The sequence below is a fragment of the Ranitomeya variabilis genome, chromosome 2, assembly GCF_051348905.1.
Source record: "Ranitomeya variabilis isolate aRanVar5 chromosome 2, aRanVar5.hap1, whole genome shotgun sequence".
In the NCBI taxonomy this organism is placed as follows: Eukaryota; Metazoa; Chordata; class Amphibia; order Anura; family Dendrobatidae; genus Ranitomeya; species Ranitomeya variabilis.
The window spans coordinates 1,000,009,155-1,000,033,266 of NC_135233.1; the positions used below are offsets into that span (position 1 = coordinate 1,000,009,155).

General features: G+C 47.7%; 1 protein-coding gene across 4 annotated transcripts in view; it reads left to right on the plus strand.

Moving 5' to 3' along the window:
* Positions 1-24,112, plus strand: part of SPHKAP (SPHK1 interactor, AKAP domain containing) — a 450,379-nt gene that overhangs the window by 218,746 nt on the left and 207,521 nt on the right. Inside the window, exon 2 of one of the 4 annotated variants that reach the window (XM_077291149.1) lies at positions 16,192-16,226. The exons of the other annotated variants lie outside the window; for them this stretch is intronic. The gene's annotated coding sequence lies outside the window, so the exon portion shown is untranslated. The remainder of the gene's footprint in view (positions 1-16,191; positions 16,227-24,112) is intronic. 4 annotated transcript variants of the gene reach the window in all.

Genomic DNA, 24,112 nt, shown 5'->3' on the forward strand with positions numbered 1-24,112 from the left:
GACACAGGTCCAGTCCCAGGGGGACCCCGAAGTCCTAAACGGTGGTGCGCACGGATTTCTGTCGGCTCTGTAAAGCGTGGTCTTTCTTTGCTCCTGGAAACCGTAAGTCCCCTTTTTAGTATCTTCGTGGCTTCACCAACCAGCGCAGAACAGCCACCCTTCGCTGTAACCGGGAAAGTCTATTTAACAATCGCAGTTCGTCTCAAGCTGTGTAGTCTTTCTTGCAGTCAACGATTCTTCCTTGCAGGCAGAACAGCTCACAGTTCTCTCTTTTCCCTCTCAAAACACTTCTTCTTCCTTTGCTGCTCAGCTCCACCCACTCTCCACAGCACCGACCAGTTCAAAGCAAAAACAAGAGTAGGGGAGAACAGTAGAACATACCATCACATCAGACAAGGGGATGCAGCCTCTTAAAGTGACAGCGTGTTTCTTATTATCTATACCAGCACCACCCTCTTACATGCCTCCCTTCTTAATGATGGTCGTCCTCGGCCATCACAGCTTCAGGGTAAAAGTGTAATGGAGGAGGCAACAAAGGTATATAAACAGACAGAGCACACTGTTCTACATATCGGACTGGTGGAACCCCTGCATTAGACCTCTGGGATCTCCGAAGCTCTTGGCTGTCAGGCAAGGCTTGACTATCTTCCAGAGTAACACTTGTTGCAGGGGACATTGTGCGCTCTTGTCTGGTCTCATCCTCACATGGCCGTACTGGTACATCCATGAGATTACCGCCTCGGGGTGGCTGAGGACCCCCTACTGTGTCAGGGACGGTCCACCACTCATCCTCGATTTGGACATCAGGCATGACAGATTCAGGAAGTGGAGTGGCACCTCCAGGCAACAATGGCACAGAACAGACCTCAGACCGGCAAGGCCGCAGCATATTTCTGTGAAGTACTCTAGGGGTGGATGACCCATCTTCAATTTGTACCTTGTAGACTGGGCCGTTAGCATACACTCGCTCGATAACCTTGTACAGCTGTACTTCCCATCTCTCACTTAGTTTTCCCTTAGGGCGTCTCTCTCTGACCAATACCCGGTCTCCAGGTTGAAGCGGTAACTCTTGAGTCGGTTTGCGGGCCGTATTTTCTTTTCCTTGCAGTTGCTGACCCACCAACCGCCGTATCGTTTGCAAACGTTGCCGATGCTCTTTCACCCATGAGGTGACATTTCGCTCCATCAGCTCCTCTGGCTGTTCCAGATTCAGCTCAATGATCTCTCGTCCAGCTCTTCCAAACAACAGTAGATAGGGGGTATAACCCGTGGTGGAGTGGACCCGATTGTTGTAGGTCCAGACCAATTCCGGCAGATAGTCTGGCCAACACACCTTCTTATCCTCCTCCAATGTTCTCAGCATCTGAAGCAAGGTTCTGTTAAAGCGTTCGCAAGCTCCATTGCCTTGAGGATGGTAAGGGGTGGTCCGGGACCGCTCGATGCCATACATGCGATACAATTCTTCCATCACCTTGCCTTGGAAACACGCGCCTTGGTCGGAGTGGATGCGCTTTGGGCACCCATACACCCGGATGAAGTCTTGGCAGATGGCTCGCGCCGCCGATTCCGCAGTCTGGTCTCTAGTCGGAGTTACCACTGCGAACTTAGAAAACTGATCGGTCATCACCAAACAATATTGCGGCCCCCGGGCCGAGTGTGCCACGAGGAGATATTCGATCATCAAGACTTCCAATGGCTCCTTAGTTTGTATGGTCTGGATGGGTGCCCTCTGTTCAGTACTCTTAATGAGGTCACATACTCGACACTGCCGGCAAACCTCTTCCACCACAAGCTCCAACCGAGGACAATAGACATGCCGCTGCAACCATTGGTAGGTCTTTGTGGAGCCAAAGTGCGCTCCGAATTCATGGGCTTCATTAGCTATTTCTTGAGCCATTCTTCCTGGGATGACCACTTGCCACCTTACTTCCATATCTTTTGGCTGTTGTTTCTTACGATATAGTACTGACTCTCGCACTTCCAGTCTATCCCACTGGTGCAACACACTCCTCCTTTCAGAGTCCAGATTATCTCTCTCTTTTTTGACAGGCTTCCGCTTTTGCGTTACCCACAATTTCATCTGTCTCAGCCCTTCGTCTTCATCCTGAATGTGCCCCCATTCTTCATTGGTTCTTCCCAGGGACCGAGGTAATGCGCAGGCCTCCCTTCTTGACTGGGCCACAACCATCGGGGGCTTGAACTTATTAAAGTCTGGGGTTTCCTCCTCTTCGAGTTGTTCGTCAAGATCCCCCACTGGAGTCTCCACAGGCACTCTGGACCTCGTGTTGTCCCTGTGCCCAGGGGATGCGCTGGGTCTTCGGCACTCCAGCGGTCCCCCTCAGCAACTCATTGAGAGGACCGGCCACCTTCGCGAAGTCTTTAACAAACTGATGGTAGTACCCCGCAAGTCCCAGGAAGGCCTGGAGTTCTCTCACTGTTTGAGGGACTGGCCACTTCTGGATAGCAGCCACTTTTTCTGGCGAGGGTAGAACTCCATCTTGTGACACAATGTGACCTAGGTACTCGATCTCCCTCTTGAAGAGGTGGCATTTCTTTGGCTTCAACTTCAGGTTATGAGCAAGCAATCTTCCGAGTACCTGTCCAAGCCGGGCAAGGTGGTCTTCGAAAGAGGATGAAAACACAATGATGTCATCCAGATAGATCAGGGTAGCCTCGAAATTTAAATCTCCCAAACACTTTTCCATCAGCCGTTGAAAGGTGCCTGGAGCATTGGAGAGCCCGAAGGGCATCCGGTTAAACTCGAACAGTCCCATAGGGAGGATGAAGGCAGTTTTCTCTCTGTCTTTCTCTGCCACGGCTACTTGCCAATATCCGCTTGCTAGGTCCAGGGTGGAGAAGTACTTGGCTTTCCCCAACGCTGTCAAGGATTCTTCGATGCGGGGCAACGGATACGAGTCTCGAACAGTGCAGGCATTGAGTTTTCTGTAATCTACACAGAACCGGATGGTCCCGTCCTTTTTCTTGACGAGCACCACCGGGGCTGCCCAAGGGCTCTGACTACTCTGCACCACTCCGGAATCCAGCATCTGCCTCAGTAATGTTTTCACCTCTTGGTACATTTTGGGCGGGATCTGCCGGTATCGTTCTCGAATTGGACGAGCTTCCCCAGTCGGGATCTCATGCGTGATGGCTTCAGTACAGCCGAAATCTTCGGCATGACGGGCGAATGCGGCCTGATTCTTCCACAGCATAGTTTCTATTGCTTGCACACGCTCAGGGCCCATAGCCTTCACATCCACTTCCATTTGCTCAAGGATGACCCGTCCACTCCACTCCGGGAATGGTCTTCCGCAGCAACTGCTAGGGTCCACCCCACGCCTTCTTTCAGTGATAAAGACATCTCCTTCTGACTCACCACTTCACCCTTATGCAGGTACACCGGTGCCAGATCTGTCCCTCGTGGCAAGGTGACCTCCCTGGTTCTTTCCCAGGAGCCCGGATGACCCCTACCATCTGATAAGATGGCACACTCTTCTGCGTCCCACAGACGTGGATCAGTCGTTGAAGGGCTTCTTGAGTAGGCTTATGTGGGGTAGCCTTCTTCCAATATCCAGGTCCCCGTTTGGTAAACATAATCTGATCGAGTTCGCGTAGGATATTCATTCCCAGTACTACAGGCACATCTTTCTTGACAGGCTCAGGGACTAGTAGGATCCCTTTTCTTCCAACGGCTTGTCCACAAATTCGAATATTCATCCACACGACCCCTGTGACCGGAATCGGCTGTTGGTTGGCAGCAAACAAGCGAATCAATGTCTCTTTTTCTGGCTTGGCCAGGTTCTGGAAATGCTGCTTGAAGTACGCTTCTGACATCGTTGTCACTTGGGACCCGGTATCTACCAGGCAATCCACCAGAATTCCTTCAAATTCAGCCCATAGGATGGGGCTCCCAGCAATCAAGTGTTCATTATGATATGGAGCGGCCTCTCTTTTCACCTCCCCCGCAGAGTGCCACACTACCGCGGGGGTTGGTAGTTTAACGGCGGCCTCCACTGGCCTTGGGTATAGTTCCGACAGTCTCTGGCAAGGTGCCCCCGTCCTCCACACTCCCAGCATTGAATGCCTCCCCCTCGCCGAGGAGTACTTCGAGCCTGTCCTCATGCCGCCGATGCCTGATGGGAGGGGGCTTGTTCCCACTGATCCCTTGTCGATCGGGCCGAAGGATGATTGCATGAGTATGGTGGGTCAGTCTCTTGTAGTTCCCCCACTCTCCGCTCCATCTGGGTCAGTTTCTCTTGCACGTTAACAAGGGACCGCTGCAAGTCTTGCACTACCTGAACCAGCACTTCTTGATGGTTTGAGTCCCCTCTGGAATTGGTGCCCTGGACACGCATCACTCCAGACGCATAGCTTTCTTCTTTACTTCGGGCCACTGTTTCCGCCAGGACTTGACGAAACGTAAGGGCTGGATCTGCCCGGACCCGTTCTGACAGTGCTCGCCTCAAGGATGTGCTGTGTAGTCCCAAAATGAATTGCTCCCGGAGTATCCGGTCTTTAGAGCCCATGCTGCCAAATCCATCTGCCTCCTTTCTCTGCACCTCTTCGAACACTTCTTGCAGTGCTGTTGCATACTGAGAAATTCCTTCTTCTTCCCGCTGCAGCCTAGAGAAAAATTTGGCGCGAAGATGCCCCGCGCTAGCAGTCTCGCCGTAAATCTCTTCCAGGAACTTCACTAGCTCCTTCAGGGTACTGCGGGTGAGTTCTGGTTGTAGGCAGACATTTCTGCGGGCTTCCCCATCTAGGGCAGTTAAAGCAATGTCCACTTCGAGGTCTGAGCTTATGTTATAAATCTTCAGGGTGCATTGCAGCCTGGACACCCAGTCGGACAGTGGCATATTCTTGCCGTCAAACTTTGGGAGCACACTAAATATGGTGCCCATAGGGAGTGTCCTTGCAGGGGTTCCACCAATGCCCACAGCATCCCCATTAATGTTAACATTCCCGCCATTGCTGTCGGCTGCCTCCATCTTGATGACAGTACCCTGCTCGCAGCGCCACTTGAAACGATGGCCGGGGGACCACCACGGTGCAGGAAGACTACTGTACACAAGATGAGGTGCAAACAACAAAGGTTAGATTTATTGGGAAACAGGAAATGGAAAGGACAAGGAAGGTGCAAACAGGGGTTTACAATAACAAAAGATAATGCACATGAGTCAATTTGTCTGTAAATAGCACAGTGCTTAAGCAATTGCAAACTCAGAATCTATCTCACAAGCAACTTTACACAATAAAACATATATCGTTGCTACTCTGCATATATTCTCCCTGGCCTTTACTACGCAGGCCGCACGGCTACCGTGCTCTAACTACTGAAGCCTGTGCTAGGCCCTAACTAGTGCACCAGACAGGAACAGAGTCACGGTGATGTTGGGGACACAAGTCCAGTCCCAGGGGGCCCCCGAAGTCCTAAACGGTGGTGCGCACGGATTTCTGTCGGCTCTGTAAAGCGTGGTCTTTCTTTGCTCCTGGAAACCGTAAGTCCCCTTTTCAGTATCTTCGTGGCTTCACCAACCAGCGCAGAACAGCCACCCTTCGCTGTAACCGGGAAAGTCTATTTAACAATCGCAGTTCGTCTCAAGCTGTGTAGTCTTTCTTGCAGCCAACGATTCTTCCTTGCAGGCAGAACAGCTCACAGTTCTCTCTTTTCCCTCTCAAAACACTTCTTCTTCCTTCGCTGCTCAGCTCCACCCACTCTCCACAGCACCGACCAGTTCAAAGCAAAAACAAGAGTAGGGGAGAACAGTAGAACATACCATCACATCAGACAAGGGGATGCAGCCTCTTAAAGTGACAGCGTGTTTCTTATTATCCATACCAGCACCACCCTCTTACATTTGCACTAATGAGGGGCAGAACTCTTAAATCTTAATGCCCTCTTAAGTCTTCCTTGCTTGTCAAACATTAGGAATAGTACTACCATGAATTTAATGGAGCACTGCTGTAATTTGTGCCATATATATCATTACAGAGTGACATTTGGTGTAAATGTCACCATTTTTTTTATACATTTGGGCATGTATGTCTGAACTTCTTACACATACTACATTGTCTAACATAACAGTCTAAAAGCCTCCATACTCCATTTCATAAGGGAAAATGGACTACAAATAACGATATCCATCATCTGTGGCCAAAAGCTCAGAATATCTGACAAGTACTTTTTCCTATAAGCCACATGAGTAGCTACGTTACAAGCTTGAAAGGACACAGAATATTGCTGGAGGGTTAGTAGCAGCTTGATGAGGAACTGGGCAAAGTGGCAGCTTGCCTGGCGTCCCATGGGCACGTAATTCAACTCTGCTCTACACTGATAATGAAACGTATTCACCGGGTTCAGATCAGCTTCTTTCAGCTTCCTGATAATCTTCATCAAATTGTGTTGGGAAGGAAAACTATTACATTTTTGACAAAGTGCATTTTAAGTATTAATGTACCAGAAATAGAAGGTGTGAGAAAAGCTTAATTCAAAGGAAACCCTACTAGAAAAGGAAAAGTATCTCTGTTAAGAAAGGGGCAGGCAGTTTTTTTTTTTTTTTCAGGACAAAGCTTTTATGGCTGATTTCACTGCTTTCTTTGAAGAATAATGAAAGAAATATCTTTTAGGAACCAGACTTAAGTCTTACAGGACTTGCCAGAACTGTGAACAAACTGCCAAATGGTACCCAGAAAAGCCAATATATAGATCCTATTTTAAAGGGAACATGTCATGTCAAAAAACGGTATTAACTTCTTCAGGTTAACAGCGTTCTAAAGCAGTGCAGCCCCCACACTCAAAGACAGCTACTGGGAGGAAATCAACTCTATTCGTCTCGGCAGTCTCTGGCTTTCAGTCATAGAGGCATGGCCGGAGTGACTTCAATCACCAACCAGTATATAGTTTGTGGCAGCTTTAGTCACATCCCAACTCTGACTGACAGCCAGCTCATCAGTGTATCAGTGCTAAGCTGTCTATCAGTCAGTGCCAGGGAGTGGTTACAGCCATCACTCACTATATACTGGGCGGTGACTGAAGCCATGCCTCTAAGACTGAAAGCCAGAGGCTGCCAGGAGGACTAAAGTTCATTTCCTCCCAGTATCCTGGCTCTCAGTCTGGAGGACGCATGGCTTTAGAACGCTATTAATCACTTTTTTTTACATGAAAGATTCCCTATAAATTGTACTTTCAGATAGATTGGTGTAAAACATGCACAGTTTTATAATTACAGCCTATAAGGCATCAGGAGGTGTATTATTAGCAGCCAAGTCTTTTTTCGATTATCTTGGTCTTAAGTTGAAAATGCAGATTCAAGTTGAAAATACTTGTCAAAAATATGTGAGATGCAACCTCTATTGTTAAAACAATGTCATCCTCTAACTACACTAGTATGAAGTACCTTATCTGCTCCACAATGTACTTGTCATATCTGTATCTGCAAATTTTATGTATTTTACTTGCTTTTATACCACTATTAATTAATTTCCATAACGCTGTACAGACTTTATCATCACTGTCCTCATTGGGGCTCACAATCTAAATCAGTAGAGTATGGGAGGATATCCAGGCACACATGAGGAGAACCAATAAACTCCTTGTAGATGTTGACCTGGGTAGAATTTGAACCCAGGACCCTGTCTCTCTGTAATAATGCATCCTAGTCTGAAAAGTATGTAGACCAGACAACACCGCCCTCCTTTTGCCCTCCTCCTGCCAAAAGGAGATCTTTAGCTTACAAAATCGGCCTACTATCTGATGCGCCTCTTAGCTAAGTTGCAATGTTTTTTTTTTAATCAGACAGAGAAGCCATTCTATCTGTGTCTACATTATTTACAGAGCGCAGTATTGTCTGGGCACACATTATTTTTAGAGAGAGACTGGGATGTATTATTACATACAACTACATCATCAGAAGAGGAAGGCAGCACTGTCTGTGCTTATAGAATTAACAGAAACAGACAGAAAAACAGCACTCTCTGTGCCTATATCATTAACAGAGAGAGGTATTAAGGCACTACTGTCTATGACTACATGATAAACCGAGGAATAGAAAGGCAGCACTATCTGTATGTGCATCCGTAACAGAGAGAGATATGAAGGCAGTACTGTCTATGATTACATTATTAACAGAGCATGACTGAGAGGCAGTACTACCTGTACCTACATCATTAACAGAGAAAGACAGGAAGCAAACACTCAATGTTCCTACAGCATTAACTTCAAGATGGAGATTCATTAACAGAGAGACAGGATGGCAGCAGTGTCTGTGTTTATATCATTAACAGAGAGAAACTGGGAGGTAGAACTATCTGTGCTTACATCATTGACAGACAGACATATGAATGTACCACAGTATATGACTGCACCATAAACAGAAAAGATGGGACTGGATTTCGGCATGCACGTATATCCTTAACAGACAAAGACTAGAGGGCTGCACTAACTATACCAACATCATTAACTGAAAGAGACTGGGATCTAAATCTACATAATCATCAAAAAGAGACAAGAAGGCAGTACTATCTAAGACGACGTTATTGTGCTGATAAAAAGATGCGTTGCTGCCCCTTCAATACTGAGATGTTATGTGTAAGGAACCTCAACATTATTTAAAGGGTAAATTGTAAGACCCCAAACTAAGTCTTTTTATATCACATTTGCTGATATTAAAAATGGTGCAGGGGATCACACTTCAACACACCGCCTTCACTCGTCTAGAAATAAATGCTAGCAATGGCAAAGCCTGAGCATCTGACTAGAGTTAAGGGTTGAGAAGTGTCAATAGACATAGATACACATGAGGAATCCGAGGTTCCAGATGATTGAAAATCAATATATCCTTTCTAAAGGGTTATAAAAACGTCTCCCCACGTGGAGAAAGGTATGTCGCAGACACAAGCATTGGAAACACATTTTATGATATTATAGCAATACACATGGGAAGGAATTGAGATTAGAGCCATATTTCTAAAATTAATTAGGTCTGCCATACTTGTATGCGCATAGACTTAGTTATATGCTTCCTGTATAATGCCAGCAAGCAAGCCGTTATCAATTCAATATTGTGATTACAGAAGAAAAGTGTCACACACAGTCACAGTGCTATTCTGATGTGCCTTTCTAGTTAACCTGTGCAAGAATATCCTGGCCTCATTAAAACTGCTCATTAATGATCAAGGGTAAAGCATCTTGCTTGCTCTGTAATAATAGAAAATGCACATTTGCTGCTACGATTACATTATTCTGATACAAAATAGATGCTAAAAAGGAGAGATATCAGTAAATATTGGACTAATCATTGGCTGATATAATTCTGTTAATTAATATTATTAAAAGACTATTTTTTCCTTGAAATAATAATGAAACTAAAGTCATCCATACTTTTGTAAACTAAAGCAAATGTCCACATTCATTTTTTTTACTGTGATCATTCACTTCACAATATATCGTTAATTAGCAGTTAGAGCTTTTTTTTTCTGATACATAGCTCCAAATTTCCAATGTGGACATGTACTCTACTTATATTCTGGCTTACGGCAGCCACCACTAGAGGGAGCTACTCCATACTGTTATGCACACCCTAGTGGCAGCTGCAGAAATTACACAAGGATTTGGACTTTGGTATGAGAAAAAAAGCACACTTATAAATGGAATTGGATGAAAATAAATGCTGCATTTTACAATTTCTTTACACAAAAACGCCCAAACATGAGTTTAATTAAGGACAAGAGAACTCAAATATATAGATAACACTGGACATGGGGGGAAATGAACCACCACCTGAGAGTATAATCCAAAAAAAATCAATATTTATTTAAACATATACTAATTATAAAAATATATAAAATTATATATATTATGTACAGACCCATAGACTTAATATTCATCCTGTACACCACACTGTGCAGCTCATGGAGGAGATGTGCATTCAGAGCAGCATTTTGATCGATCAGTACAGGCGTCAACACATTACAGCCCATAAAATATATAACTTCATTTTCAATGATGTTACCTTTTAAGTTATAATTTAAATAGAAGGGTGCTCAACCTGCTGTACATAACATTCCCCCAATCTACCAGGAAACATATATGCTTAACCCCTTTCCGACATCAGGCGTAATATAGTAGTACTCCAATGTAACGTTTTTTGTGCAACGTGTACGCCATTTCCGACCGCGCATGCGCGGCCAGAAATCCGCCCCCTCCTCCCCGGACCTCACAATGGGGCAGCGGATGCGTTGAAAAACTGCATCCGCTGCCCCCGTTGTGCGGCGCTTTCAACGCTAGCGTCGTTGCGTCGGCACATCGCATTGCGACGTGCAGTGCACGACGCTAGTGTGAAAGTAGCCTAAGATGCAATAACGGGAGATCAAAAGAAAAGAACCTAAACATGTTTGGTGTCTATGAACGCGTATTGACATGGAGAATCATAATGGCAGGTCAGTTTTAGCATTTAGTGAACCTAGTAAAAAAAAAACTGTGAAATTGCACTTTTTTTGCATTTTCACCGCACTTGGATTTTTTTTCCCTTTTTTCAGTACATGATTTGTGAAAACCAATGGTGTCTTTCAAAAGTACAACTCGTCCTGCAAAAAATAAGCCTTCTCATAGCCATTTTAACCAAAAAATAAAAAAGTTATGGCTCTGGGAAAAGGGGAGCAAAAAATTAAAATGCAACACAAAAATTCCTCTGGTCGTTAAAGGGTAACAAGATGATCCTTGTTATGCCATAAGTGTCTGATACCTGGGGTTTTATTCATGATAACAGAAAAAAGGCAGCGATGTTTACCTGCCCAGGCCTCCAGACAAATGTGTAGCGCCCCCACTGCCGCAGGGCCGAGGGGTACCCGGTACCGGGCCTCTGAGTCTCTGCTCTGGGGTTGTCACGGTGGCTAGACCCGGTCCGTGACCCTGCTGAGGGGCGTACAGTAATAGATGTGGGTAGATGATGGTGGTGGTGATGCTGTAGTGGTGCGGTGCAGTAAATAATGAGGACACCAGGTTGCAGTCTCTTTACCTCTTTACTGAAGATCTCTGGGTCCTCAGTCCGGAATCCGGATAACCAGGCTGCGCAAGTCCGGCCAGTCCAATGGCACCTCCAGAGTTCTCTTAACAGGTGGAAATCTGCGCCTTCCTGCTAGCGCTATGTGTTGTGGTCCTTCCCTGCTGTGCTTACGGAAAGTCCCCACAACTGTTGTGTCCGTTTCTTAAGTTCCCTCACAACTCGATTAGATGATGTTCTGCTAATCCTCCGTCCCTCCCTGATGTTCTGGTTGGGACGGCACCCGTATGACGGGTAGGCTCGGAGCTCTTCCGGGACCCTAGAGTCGCCCCTCTCCACAAGTTGCCCCCCAAGACTGCATACGTGATTTAGGTGAGACAGCCCGCCTTAGACTGACTGTCCTGCCGTTGGTTTAGAGTATTGCTTGAAGCTGAATATTGTAATACTCCCTCGGCGTTCCGGCCACCGGTATTGCGCCTCAGTAGGATGTTGCCTCGGTCTCACAGCACGACCCCTACTGGTATTCTCCTTGTTGCTTTGATCTCGTTTCTCACTCAGCACAATCTATCTCGCTTCCAATCCCTCCTTGGGCACCGCCGCTACCCGGAGCAGGCACGGTCCCGTTACGTTCGCTCAAGTTGCCAAGCCTCTGTCAGAATCCCACCCCTGACAGGGACCCTACCGAATCTTCTCCCACAACACCCTCTGCCACAAGGTGTTGCCTGGTTCCAACCCAGTCAGCTTTCTGAGCTAACTTCCTGCCTGACCCCCAGTTTACCCACAATGGTGGGGAGTGGCCTAGTGAATAGAACCCTTAGCTCCCCCTGGAGGCCCGGCTGTGAAATGTATTGGTGTCTGTGATACCTGGTCAGATGAACTCCTTCAGTGCCATCAGACGTACCATAGCTCCCCTTAGTGGTGGAGCCACAGTACTGCAACGACCAGGACTCTGGGGCGCTGCAAATGCACTCAGGATGCAGTGGACCCATGTAGTTACGATGGCGGCAACACAGGTGCAGAATTACCAATGAGGCAACCACTCTCGGCCTACCAGTCCATGGAGGGGTGGTTGCTTGGTATAATACTGCACAATAGAGGCTGGTATGTGGCGCTGTTCGCATACAGGTGATGCACAGCATCTGGCTTACAGCCTATTAGTGACGCCCATACTGTTCGATAAGGCGGGCTGCCCAGCGCTATCCAAATGCATCCCGTGTGAACAGACACCACAATTTACAAGACCAAATAGGCCCAACTGCACCCTGAAATAAAGTGTAGATATTACATGTAAAAATATGTGAGGTATTAGTCGATATTTGGCCAAGATATGCAAGCTCGCGACCCGCGTCAAGAGTCCTCACACTTGCGAGTCCTAACACTAAACCGCAAAACCACAAAAAGAGGACTTAAAAATGATCCAAAAATGTTATTCATGGTACCACCCTATATCAAGAGAATTTGGGTTCTCTATAGACCTGTTTGGTATTTTAGAGACTAAAACTGAACCTGCTATTTGGGCTTTTCTGCACTTGGCCTCTGTCAAACTAGCAGCAATTATTACAGAATGTCAGCTATCATTGCAATTCTGTCTGTAATAATGCTGACCCCCTGTCCACTGTCAAAAGTGCCTATAATTAGCACGTCAGCATCAAAACTGGACAGTGGTGCTTCTGGAGTATACAATAGCTGCAGGCTTATGCTGAGGAAAAGATTCAACAGACAGTGTATGATGGCACGTTAACTGTTAGACTTTGTTTAATGGAAACTGTCACCAGGTTTTTGCTAACCCATCTGGGAGAAGCATGATGTAGGGTAAGACTCTGATTTCGGCAATGTAGCTCTTACTTTACTTATTACTGCAGTTTTCATAAAGATCTGCTGCAGATCTACCAGTGCTCTGAATGCTGAGTTCCGCATAACCTCCCCCACACGACTGATTGGCAGCTTTCTTTGTATACTGTGCATAGGCAGAAAGCTGCCAATCAATGGGGGTGTGGGTTTGCACTACACGGCAGCAGGTTTACTACTCCTCTAGTGATAATCTCCTGCTGATAAAGCAATATTTTATACTAAGCAGCACAGTAAGTGACAAAGCACTGGAATCAGGATCTCTGTCTCTACATTTTGATGCTGTCAGATTAGGTGGCAAAAACCCTGTGACACATTTCCTTTAATGTGTGCATTTAGACTGTATTCTGAAAGCTGAAATCTGCAACTGGAGCAATGGAGACAATGGGAGTCTGGGATGAATTGAATTTTCTTGATTTGTTGTTGGCTAGGTGTATGTGTGTTGAAGAAAAATCTCTGGATGGAATTGTTATATGTAAAAATCCACCAGATTTATCGAACTACGTGCAACAGTGTAATAACCTTGGTGCAAATAATTAGAAAAGTTTGCAGCAAAAGTGACCTAAAAAAGATCCCCCTTATGCTAGACCCCCCACATGTTTGACAGTTTATTGTACTACAGCTAAAATGTTTATTTGGAAAAGAGGTTTCTCTAAATGTGCGGCCTTCATGATTCATGCACCACGGGAGGTGACTAACCATGGTGACTCAGGGGAGTATCTTCTGTCATATTGTGGTCTGGAGATTGCAGGACTCATCCCTGCAAGACAGATTTGTCCACAGGGTATAGCTGCAGTCATCAAGTGAGTAATGAGAGGTGACAGCCAGAGGTTACATGTTAGACCACAGAACTGGAATGAATAGTGATACATCTTAGTGATGGACTAAACAATCATTTGCATTAGGTCCAAAATTGACCATATTAGTGGAACTGACCTATGTGCTAACAGAAGCATGTAGTATATGATATTATTACATACTAGAAAAAGGCCCGATGCTATTGCATCGAGAGTGCGGTGAAATAAACATCTGTGTATCCTTAGTGGGGCTAACAGGAGCAGTGCAGATTTGAATACCGCTAGCAGCTGATGTGATTGGTCGCCTGCCACCGGGTTGCCAAACTATCAGCTGTTAGCGGTATTGCCGATCTCCCGACAGGAGATTTTAAACACAATCTCCCGCGCAGACACCGCCGGGAGATCGGCAATACTGCTAACAGCTTATAGTTCGGCAACCCAGCGGCGGGCGACCAATCACATCAGCTGCTAGCGGTATTTAAATCTGGCACCAATACCGCTAGCAGCTGATTGGTCGCCAGCTGTGGCGGGGGATTCAAATCCCACGCGGCACGCTCATTGGCTCAGCCGGCCAAATCCCCCACCAAAGCCGCACGGCACCGCTCATTGGCTGAGCTGCCGGCGGCTGAGCCAATGAGCGGCGCAGGATTCAAACCCCTGCCAAAGCCGCGTGGCATCACTCAGCCAATGCCGCGTGCCATGGCGGGGGATTTGAATCCCACGCGACACCGCTCATTGGCTCAGCCGGCGGGCGGCTCAGCCAATGAGCGGTGCCGCGCGGCTTTGGCGGGGGATTCAAATCTCATGCGGCACCGCTCATTGGCTCAGCCGGCGGGGCATTTGAATCCCGCACCGCTCATTGGCTGAGCCGGCGGGCAGCTAAGTCAATGAGTGGTGCAGCGTGGCTTTGGCGGGGGATTTGAATCCCGTGCCACTCATTGGCTCAGCTGGCGGCAGCTCAGCCAATGAGCGGTGCCGCGCGGCTTTGAGCGGTGCGGGATTCAGGGTATGTGCACACGTTGCGGATTTGCCTGCGGATTTTTCCGCACTGAATCCGCATCTCTTGGCAGAAAATGCGGGTGATTTTTTATGCGTTTTTTTGCGCGGTTTTGATGCATTTTTTATGCGTTTTTGTATGCGTTTTTGAAAACTAAATAAAGATGTATTATTGAGCAAAAAAAAAAAAGATTTGTGATGTCATTTCTTGTCCAACCTCCTCTTTTACATTTATCCAACCCACACTCCATTACACACAGATAGACAGGTAGATAGATATAAAGATAGATAGATAGATAGATAGATAGATAGATAGATAGATAGATAGATAGATAGATAGATAGATAGATAGAAGGAATATCTATCTATCTCATTCCTTCTATCTATCCCATATCTATCTATCTATTGTATCTATCTATCTGTCTATCTATCTCATTCCTTCTATCTATCTATCAATAGATAGATAGATATGGGATAGATAGATAGATAGATAGATAGATAGATAGATAGATAGATAGATAGATAGATAGATAGATAGATATGGGATAGATAGATAGATATATCTACTCATATATCTATCTATAGATATATCTATGGATAGATGTAGATAGATATATGGATAGATATATCTAGCTATCTATCCATATATCTAACTATCTATATATCTATCTACATCTATCAATAGATATATAATAGCAAGACCAATGTTTATTAATGAACATGTTTAATTTAAAAAAAAAAAAAAAACGGGAAAAAAAATGGAGTGGGCTCCCGTGCAATTTTCTGTGCAAGAAAATTTTCTGTCTGCGTAGCTTTTACTGGCTATTAAAATAGGGGGACCCCCCAAAAAATGACGTGGGGTCCACCTGTATTTTATAGCCAGAAAGGCTAGGCAGACAGCTGTGGGCTATTAATAGCCTAGAGAGGGGCCATAGATATTTGCCTCCCCGGCTACAAATACCAGCCCACAGCTGCCCCAGAAACGGCCTTTCTGTAAGATGCACCAATTCTGGCACTTAGCCCCTCTCTTCCCACTCCCGTGTAGCGGTGGGATATGAGGTAATGAGGGGTTAATGTCACCTTTGTACTGTAAGGTGACATTAAGCCCGGTTAATAATGGAGAGGCGTCAATAAAATTCCTATCCATTACTAATCCTATAGTAGTGAAAGAGTTAAAAAAAAAAGACACAGCCAGAAAAAAAGTATTTTAATATTCTTAATTTCACCATACTTACAAACACGCCTAATTCCTGCAATGCCCTCGATCGCCTGTAACAAATTCAAAATAATAAACCAACCGTAAACTCCCTGTTCGACGCAGTCCAATTAATAACGAATGTCCCACGACAATTTCCCCTATAGAACAGTGACATCAGGTGATGTCACTGCTCTATAAGCCTCCCAGTGACACACTGACAGGAGACAATGGCTCCTGCAGTGCATCACTGAAGAAGTTACCTGAGTTCAGGCTCTCACTTTATGGCAATTAATTGGATTTCTGCAGATCAGGGAGTATATTGTTGGTTTATTATCTTATTATTTTTTTACAGGTGAGCAAGGGCTTCGGGATCAAGGTGATTGATGAGTATGTACTCTATTTTGTATGTACTGTATGCACTGTATGTGTTGTGTATATGTACTGTATGTTGTATGTACTGTTTGTTGTATGAACTGTATGTTGTATGAACTGTATGTACTGTACATTGTATGTACTGTATTTACTGTATGTTGTATGTACTGTATGTACTGTATGTTGTATGTACTGTATGTTGTATGTATAGTATGTACTGTATGTTGTATGTATTGTATGTACTGTATGTTGCATGTACTGTATGTTGTATGCACTGTATGTACTGTATGCTATATTTTGTATGTACTGTATGCTGTATGTACTGTATGTTGTATGAATCTGCATGTTGTATGCACTGTATGTTGTATGTTGTAAGTTTTATGTATTGTATGTACTGTATGTTGCATGTACTGTATGTTGCATGTTGAATTAGACTGAATTGGACTGGAATTGACTGGAAGGTAACAGAACACCAACCTCTACAATGTTTTGGTTTCTTTTCTCATTCACCCCCATACTACTTTCTTTCTTACAATCTCCTGCAATCCCTCCACCTTGTAAGGAACTAGTCATTTCTTCCTCCATCCTCCCCAGCCATCTCACCTTATCCTCAGAACTGTTCCTCCACATACAATCCTTTTTCTCCAGACACACACGGCCACATCATGTCCTATCCTGCTCCCACCTTCTAACGCTCTGTCTGCTACTCCTCATTGCCGGTGATGTATCCCCAAATCCCGGCCCACCTCAACACATCCCCACGCTCATTTCTAACCCCCTACCTCGATCCTCCGCACGTTTTCCCAACCATGACAACCTCATACCCATTCATCCAGCCCCCACTCCCCCGGTCCCCTTACCTGGAGCACTATGGAACGCACGCTCCGTCTGCAACAAACTGCCATTTATCCATGACCTCTTCATCACCAACAAACTCTCCTTCCTTGGCATCACGGAAACCTGGCTCACCCCCTCTGACTCAGCCTCTCCAGCTGCGCTTTCCTACGGCGGTCTCCACCTCTCTCACACCTCTCGCTCCACCAACAAACGTGGTGGAGGGGTTGGCTTGCTCCTGTCTGACACCTGCTCCTTCACTCCAATCCCGCTACCACCCTCCGCTACTCTTCCCTCATTTGAGGTGCACTCCATCCGCATCTATTCCCCCTCCAACCTCCAGCTGGCTGTCATCTACCGCCCCCCAGAACTAGCCATCTCCACCTTTCTGGACCACTTCACCACATGGCTACTTCATTTCCTCTCTGTTGACATCCCCACTATCATCATGGGTGATTTCAATATCCCGATTGACACTTCCACCTCAGCTGCCTCTAAACTTTTATCACTGACTGCCTCCTTTGGCCTCACTCAATGGTCCTCTGAGGCCACTCACAAAGATGGCCACACGCTGGACCTCGTCTTCACCCGCCTCTGCTCCCTTACTAATCTCACTAACTCACCCCTCCCCCTGTCTGACCACAACCTACTGACATTCTCTTCCCTCTCCTCTCCTAGTGTGCAACCCCCACTCCACGAACTCCCTCGCAGAAATCTCAAACATCTCAACTTACAATCACTCTCTGAGTCCCTTCTCCCTCTTACCGACATAGCCTCCCTTCATGACACAAATGCTGCTGCTGCTTTTTATAACGCCACAATAACAGCAACACTCAATTCGGCCGCCCCGCTCATGCATAGCAAAACTTGTACAGTCAACAGGCAGCCCTGGCTGACCAGCCTGACTAAAGAACTGAGACGGGCTTCCAGGATCGCTGAGCGAAGATGGAAGCGATCCCGCTCTGCTGACCACTTCACCGCATACAAGCAGTCCCTCGCCAGCTTCAAGTCCGCGCTCACTGCCGCAAAACAAACTTACTTCTCATCTCTCATATCCTCCCTGTCTCACAACCCTAAACAGCTTTTCAACACTTTCAATTCTCTACTCCGTCCCCCTGCACCCCCTCCCTCCCCTCTCATTTCTGCTGAAGACTTTGCCTCTTTCTTTAAACAGAAGATCGATACGATCAGAGAAAGCTTTGGCCCACAGCGCCCACTGCCCCTCTTAGCTGCTCACCCCTGCTCCTCCAAAACCAGCTTCTCCACCATGACAGAAGATCAGCTCTCCACCCTCCTGTCGAGATCACACCTCACCACCTGCACGCTCGACCCGCTCCCATCTCACCTCATCCCTAACCTTTCCACGGTCTTCATCCCAACCCTAACGCACCTCTTCAACCTCTCACTCACAACAGGTGTCTTCCCCTCATCCTTCAAACATGCCAAGATCACACCCATCCTCAAAAAGCCCTCCCTCGACCCATCCTCTGTGTCTAGCTATCGCCCGATATCTCTTCTTCCTTATGCCTCCAAATTGCTGGAGCAACACATCCATCTTGAACTGTCCTCTCACCTCTCCTCCTGCTCCCTCTTTGATCGATTACAATCTGGCTTCCGTTCCCATCACTCAACTGAAACTGCCCTAACTAAAGTCACCAATGACCTACTAACTGCCAGGAACAAGCGACACTACTCTGTCCTCCTTCTCCTGGACCTGTCTTCTGCCTTTGACACTGTGGACCACTCCCTTCTGCTACAAATCCTCTCATCTCTTGGCATCACAGACTTGGCCCTTTCCTGGATCTCATCATATCTGACAGATCGGACATTCAGTGTCTCCCTCCGCCACACCACCTCCTCACCTCGCCCCTTGTCAGTCGGTGTTCCTCAAGGCTCTGTTCTAGGACCCCTACTCTTCTCCATCTACACCTTCGGTCTGGGACAGCTCATAGAATCCCACGGTATGCAGTACCATCTCTATGCTGATGACACGCAGATCTACCTATCCGGACCTGACCTCACCTCCTTACCAAAATCCCGCACTGTCTGTCTGCTATTTCAGCCTTCTTTTCTGCTCGCTTTCTACAACTGAACATGGACAAAACAGAATTCATCATCTTTCCCCCATCTCACTCTACCCCTCCACCAGACCTATCCATCAATGTCAATGGCTGCTCACTTTCCCCAGTCCCACACGCCCGGTGCCTCGGGGTGATCCTCGACTCTGCCCTCTCTTTCAAGCCACATATCCAAGCCCTTGCCTCCTCCTGCCGCCTCAAACTCAAAAATATTTCCCGGATCCGCGCATTCCTTGACCGTGACACCACAAAAACACTAGTGCATGCCCTTATCATCTCCCGCCTCGACTACTGCAACCTCCTACTCTCTGGACTCCCCTCTAGCACTCTGGCACCACTCCAATCCATCCTACACTCTGCTGCTCGACTAATCTACCTGTCTCCCCGCTATTCCCCAGCCTCTCCCCTATGCCAAGCCCTTCACTGGCTTCCTATTGCCCAGAGACTCCAGTTCAAAACCCTCACAATGACCTACAAAGCCATCCACAACCTATCTCCTCCATACATCTGTGACATGATCTCCCGGTACCTACCAACACGCAACCTCCGATCCTCTCAAGACCTCCTTCTCTACTCCCCTCTCATCTCTTCTTCCCACAACCGCATCCAAGACTTCTCCCGTGCTTCCCCCATACTCTGGAACTCTCTACCCCAGCACATCAGACTCTCGCCTACCATAGAAACTTTCAAAAAGAACCTGAAGGCTCACCTCTTCCGACAAGCCTACAGCCTGCAGTGATCCTGAACCTACTGAACCGCCGCACAACCAGCTCTGCCCTCTCCTAGTGTATCATCACCCATCCCCTGCAGATTGTGAGCCCTCGCGGGCAGGGTCCTCCCTCCTTATGTACCCGTGTGCCTTGTTTTGTTTTGTTTTTTGCTCATGTCTAATGTATTTGTCTATATTTGCCCCGTATTTCACATGTACAGCGCCATGGAATAAATGGCGCTATAAAAATGAATAATAATAATAATAAAAATGTACTGTATATTGCATGTACTGTATGCTGTATGTACTGTATGTTGTATGTACTGTATGTACTGTATGTTGTATGCACTGTATGTGGAGCGCCCCCACACCGCCGCAGGGTCGAGGGGTACCCGGAGCCGGGCCTCTGGGATCCCAGTCCTGGGGTTGTCACGGTGGCTAGACCCGGTCCGTGGCCCTGTCTGTCAGTGGGGGACGTCCGGTGCAATAAGTGGTGTTGTAACGGTGCAGTTGTGAGGTGCAGGTCGCGGTAAATAACAAGGACACCAGGTTGCAGTCTCTTTACCTCTTTACTGAAGGTTTTGGAGACCTCAGTCCAGAGCGCTGTTAACTGGGTTGTCAGAGACCGGCCGGTCCAAAGGCACATCAGAAGTTCTCTTTACAGGTGGGAATCAGTGTCTACCTGCTAGCGCTGGGTGTTGTAGTTCTTCCCTGCTGAGCTCCCGGGATAGTCCTCACAACTGTTTCTGTCTGTCTCTATTGTTCGTTCTCTTCGTCCTCCAGGTGATATGGTAGGACACACCCGTATGACGGGGTAGGCCTGGAGTTCTTCCGGGACCCTAGAGTCGCCCCTCTCCCACAGCTGCCTCCGTTGTCTGCTTAGGTGTTAAGTGAGACAGCCAACCTGTAATTAGCTGTCCGGCCGTGGTTTGCAGTGTACTTAAAGTCTCTTACTTGCTCGGCGTTCCGGCCACCGACTGTTTGCGCCTCAGAAGGATGTTGCCTCGGTCTAACAGCACGACTCCTTCTGGTCCCAATACTTCTTTACTGTATTCCCGTTGTGCACTGGTTAGTTCTGCTCTAAGGAGTCTGCCAGGATCCCATCCCTGACAGGTCCTCTCACTAGCTCTTCCCAGCTACTTCTCCCTCTCTTCCTGTCCAACCCCCAGTTTTACCAGAGTTGTGAGGAGTGGCCTACTAGATAGGACCACCCCCCCTGGTGGCCGGAGTGTGAAGTGTGGTGTGAGTGTACCTGGTCAGAGAAACTCCTTAGTGCAATCAGACGTACCATAGCTCCCCATAGTGGCGGGGCCACAGTACTGCAACGACCAGGACTCTGGGGCGCTGCACTCCCCCCCGGTTAAATCCAGTACTCCGGGACTGGGAAAACAAGAACAAAAATACATGTTAACAGGAAACACACAACATTTTGAAATAGCATAAACAATTAAACATAACAATGCTTCCCTTTACGGGAGGTGAGGACTCTTGAACGTTGCGAAAGTTAGGTCATGCACAGTTTATGACTCTCAGTTCAGTGGTTGAAACAGCGGGGACCCCGGGTAAACAAAGGGGCCCCCCTTTTTGAAAGTTTTTGAGCAATTCACCGTCCATTACTCTAGTGTCCATTTAAAAACCTGTAACAAAAAGATATATATATACAACCATTTACAATTAAATAGCAGCCCTTATTAATACCTCCAAGTTTTGTAGCGGAGGGGGGTTTGATTTTGAGTGCTGCGTGTGGACCTTCGCAGCGCAGGGGTTGCTATTGGCCTAACAGGGCCCGCTATGCTTGCTACCGCTGGTGTAGTGCGCTGTCTTCTAACTACACTTCTAGTGAGTCTGGGTAGCACTGGCAGGTTGGGGCTCTCAGAGCTGCAGTTGTCAACAGTGGGTACAGCAGATTCACTGATAGCAGAGGGAGGACTTGCCGGTTCAACGATTGGCAGGGCTTCATCAGGTAAGGCTTGTTGAGGTAGTGGAGCCAGATGATCTGGTACCACCATTGTTTCTGGCGGGTCCGGCTGTTGAAACATTACGACAGGTACCACAACGGCTTGGTTTATCTGAGTCCAGGACTGGGGAAAGTCACCAAGGACAGTATGGAACATTTTCTCCTTTTCCACCGGCGGGGAGATTTCTGGGGCCGTGCCCCTCTCTTTCAACTTATCGGGGCAGACCTTAAGGTGATTCCTGGATACCGCTGTCGAGGTCTCCCCTCTGTCCTTGCTGATGAGACAGACCTTAGTGTTGTCGAAGTCGGATGGCAAGATGGTATACGGTTCCGCTTCCCATTGGTCATCGAGCTTGTGTAACCTCCTCTTTCGTTTAAGCACTTGCTCACCAGGTGACAGGGGAATCGCAGGAGCGTGTTGATTGTAGTCCTTTTCTTGTTTCTGCCTAGCCTGGGCGAGACTTCTCTCTACACACTCCTGTACTTCGCGGTATCTTCGCTGCCTTTCTGTATCCCAATCTGCCTCCGGCGAGGTATCTTCGGGTACTAGGACCCCCATGTCCAGATCAACGGGTAACCGACTAGACCTTCCTCGCATCAGGTACGCTGGAGTACAGTTGGTGGAACTTACTGGGATGTGGTTGTACATATCCACCAGGTCAGGCAACTTTGTCGGCCACAGGTTCCGTTCCTCCACAGGCAAGGTCTTCAATAAATCGATCACTACCTGGTTCATCTTCTCGCACATCCCGTTGGTTTGAGGGTGGTACGGGGTGGTTCTGATCTTCTTACACCCGTACAGCTGGCAGAATTCTTGGAACACTTCTGCTTCAAAGGCAGGTCCCTGGTCGGTCAGTACCTTCTCTGGGTAGCCATGGGGCCTACAAAAGTGCTGCTGGAAGGCCCTGGCGGCAGTCCTAGCCGTTAGATCCTTGACAGGCACAACCACCAAAAACCTGGAGTAGTGGTCCACGATGGTAAGGGCGTAGATATAGCCCGACCGGCTAGGTGTCAGCTTCACATGATCCAGCGCGACCAATTCGAGCGGCCGTTTGGTGATGATAGGCTGCAGGGGAGCCCGTTGACTGTCACGGTCCTTCCTGCGCAGACTACATGGACCACACTCCCGACACCACTTCTCAATGGTTCTCTTCATGCCAATCCAATAGAACCTCCCTCGGAGCAGCTTCTCTAGCTTCCTCCATCCGAAGTGTCCGGCTCCATCATGGTAGGCTCCCAGAACCATGGGCGCATCTCGCCTTGGCACCACTATCTGCCACACCAATTCATGAGTACGTGGGTCGATGCTCCTCCTGCACAACTTGCCATGGATAAACAGTTTGCTTCTCCCCTTCCACAGCTGTTGGGTTTCTTGTGGATCATCTGGGCCAGGGTGCAACCCAGCCTGCGTCAAGAGCTCCTTCACCTGACGGACCGCGGGGTCACTATCCTGGGTTTCTGCCCATCCGTGGTGGGGCAGGGGATTGAGCGTGGCATCCGGTTGGTTCTTGTGCCTATTCTTCACCTGATGAGAGTTTTGGGTGGCTTTGGGGTGATGGAATGCAGGCAGCTCCACCTCTTCAAGTGCCTCCGGGTCTTCTCCCGCTTCTGGCAAATTGGGCATTCGGGACAAGGCATCGGCATTGGCATTCTTGTGTCCTGCCCGGTACTTGATGGTGAAATTGTAGTTGGATAGCCGGGCCATCCACCGCTGCTCTAAGGCCCCAAGTTTGGCAGTATCCAGATGCGTTAGCGGATTGTTGTCCGTGAAGACGGTGAATTTCGCGGAGGCCAGGTAGTGTTTGAACCTCTCTGTCACTGCCCAGACAATGGCAAGGAATTCCAGCTTAAAGGAACTGTAGTTGTCAGGGTTCCTTTCCGTGGGACGGAGTTTCCGGCTGGCGTAAGCGATCACCCTCTCTTTGCCTTTCTGGACCTGGGACAGCACGGCTCCTAATCCCACATTACTGGCATCTGTGTACAGCACAAACGGTTGGTCGTATTCGGGGTAAGCCAGTACCTCTTCTCCCGTCAGTGCCGACTTCAAACAGGTGAAGGATTCCTCCAGCTCTTCGTTCCAATCAAAGGGGGTGTTCCTCCCCTTGGTCTTCTTTGGTTGGCCCACCAACAGGTTTTGCAAGGGTGCGGCCTTCTTGGTGAAGTCCTTAATGAACCTCCGGTAATAGCCTACCAGCCCGAGGAACTGCCGGACTTCGTGGAGGTCACTGGGCTTTGGCCAGTCCTTAATCACTGTGACCTTGTCGGGGTCTGGGGCCACTCCTTCAGCGCTCACCACATGGCCCAGGTACTGCACTTTAGGTTT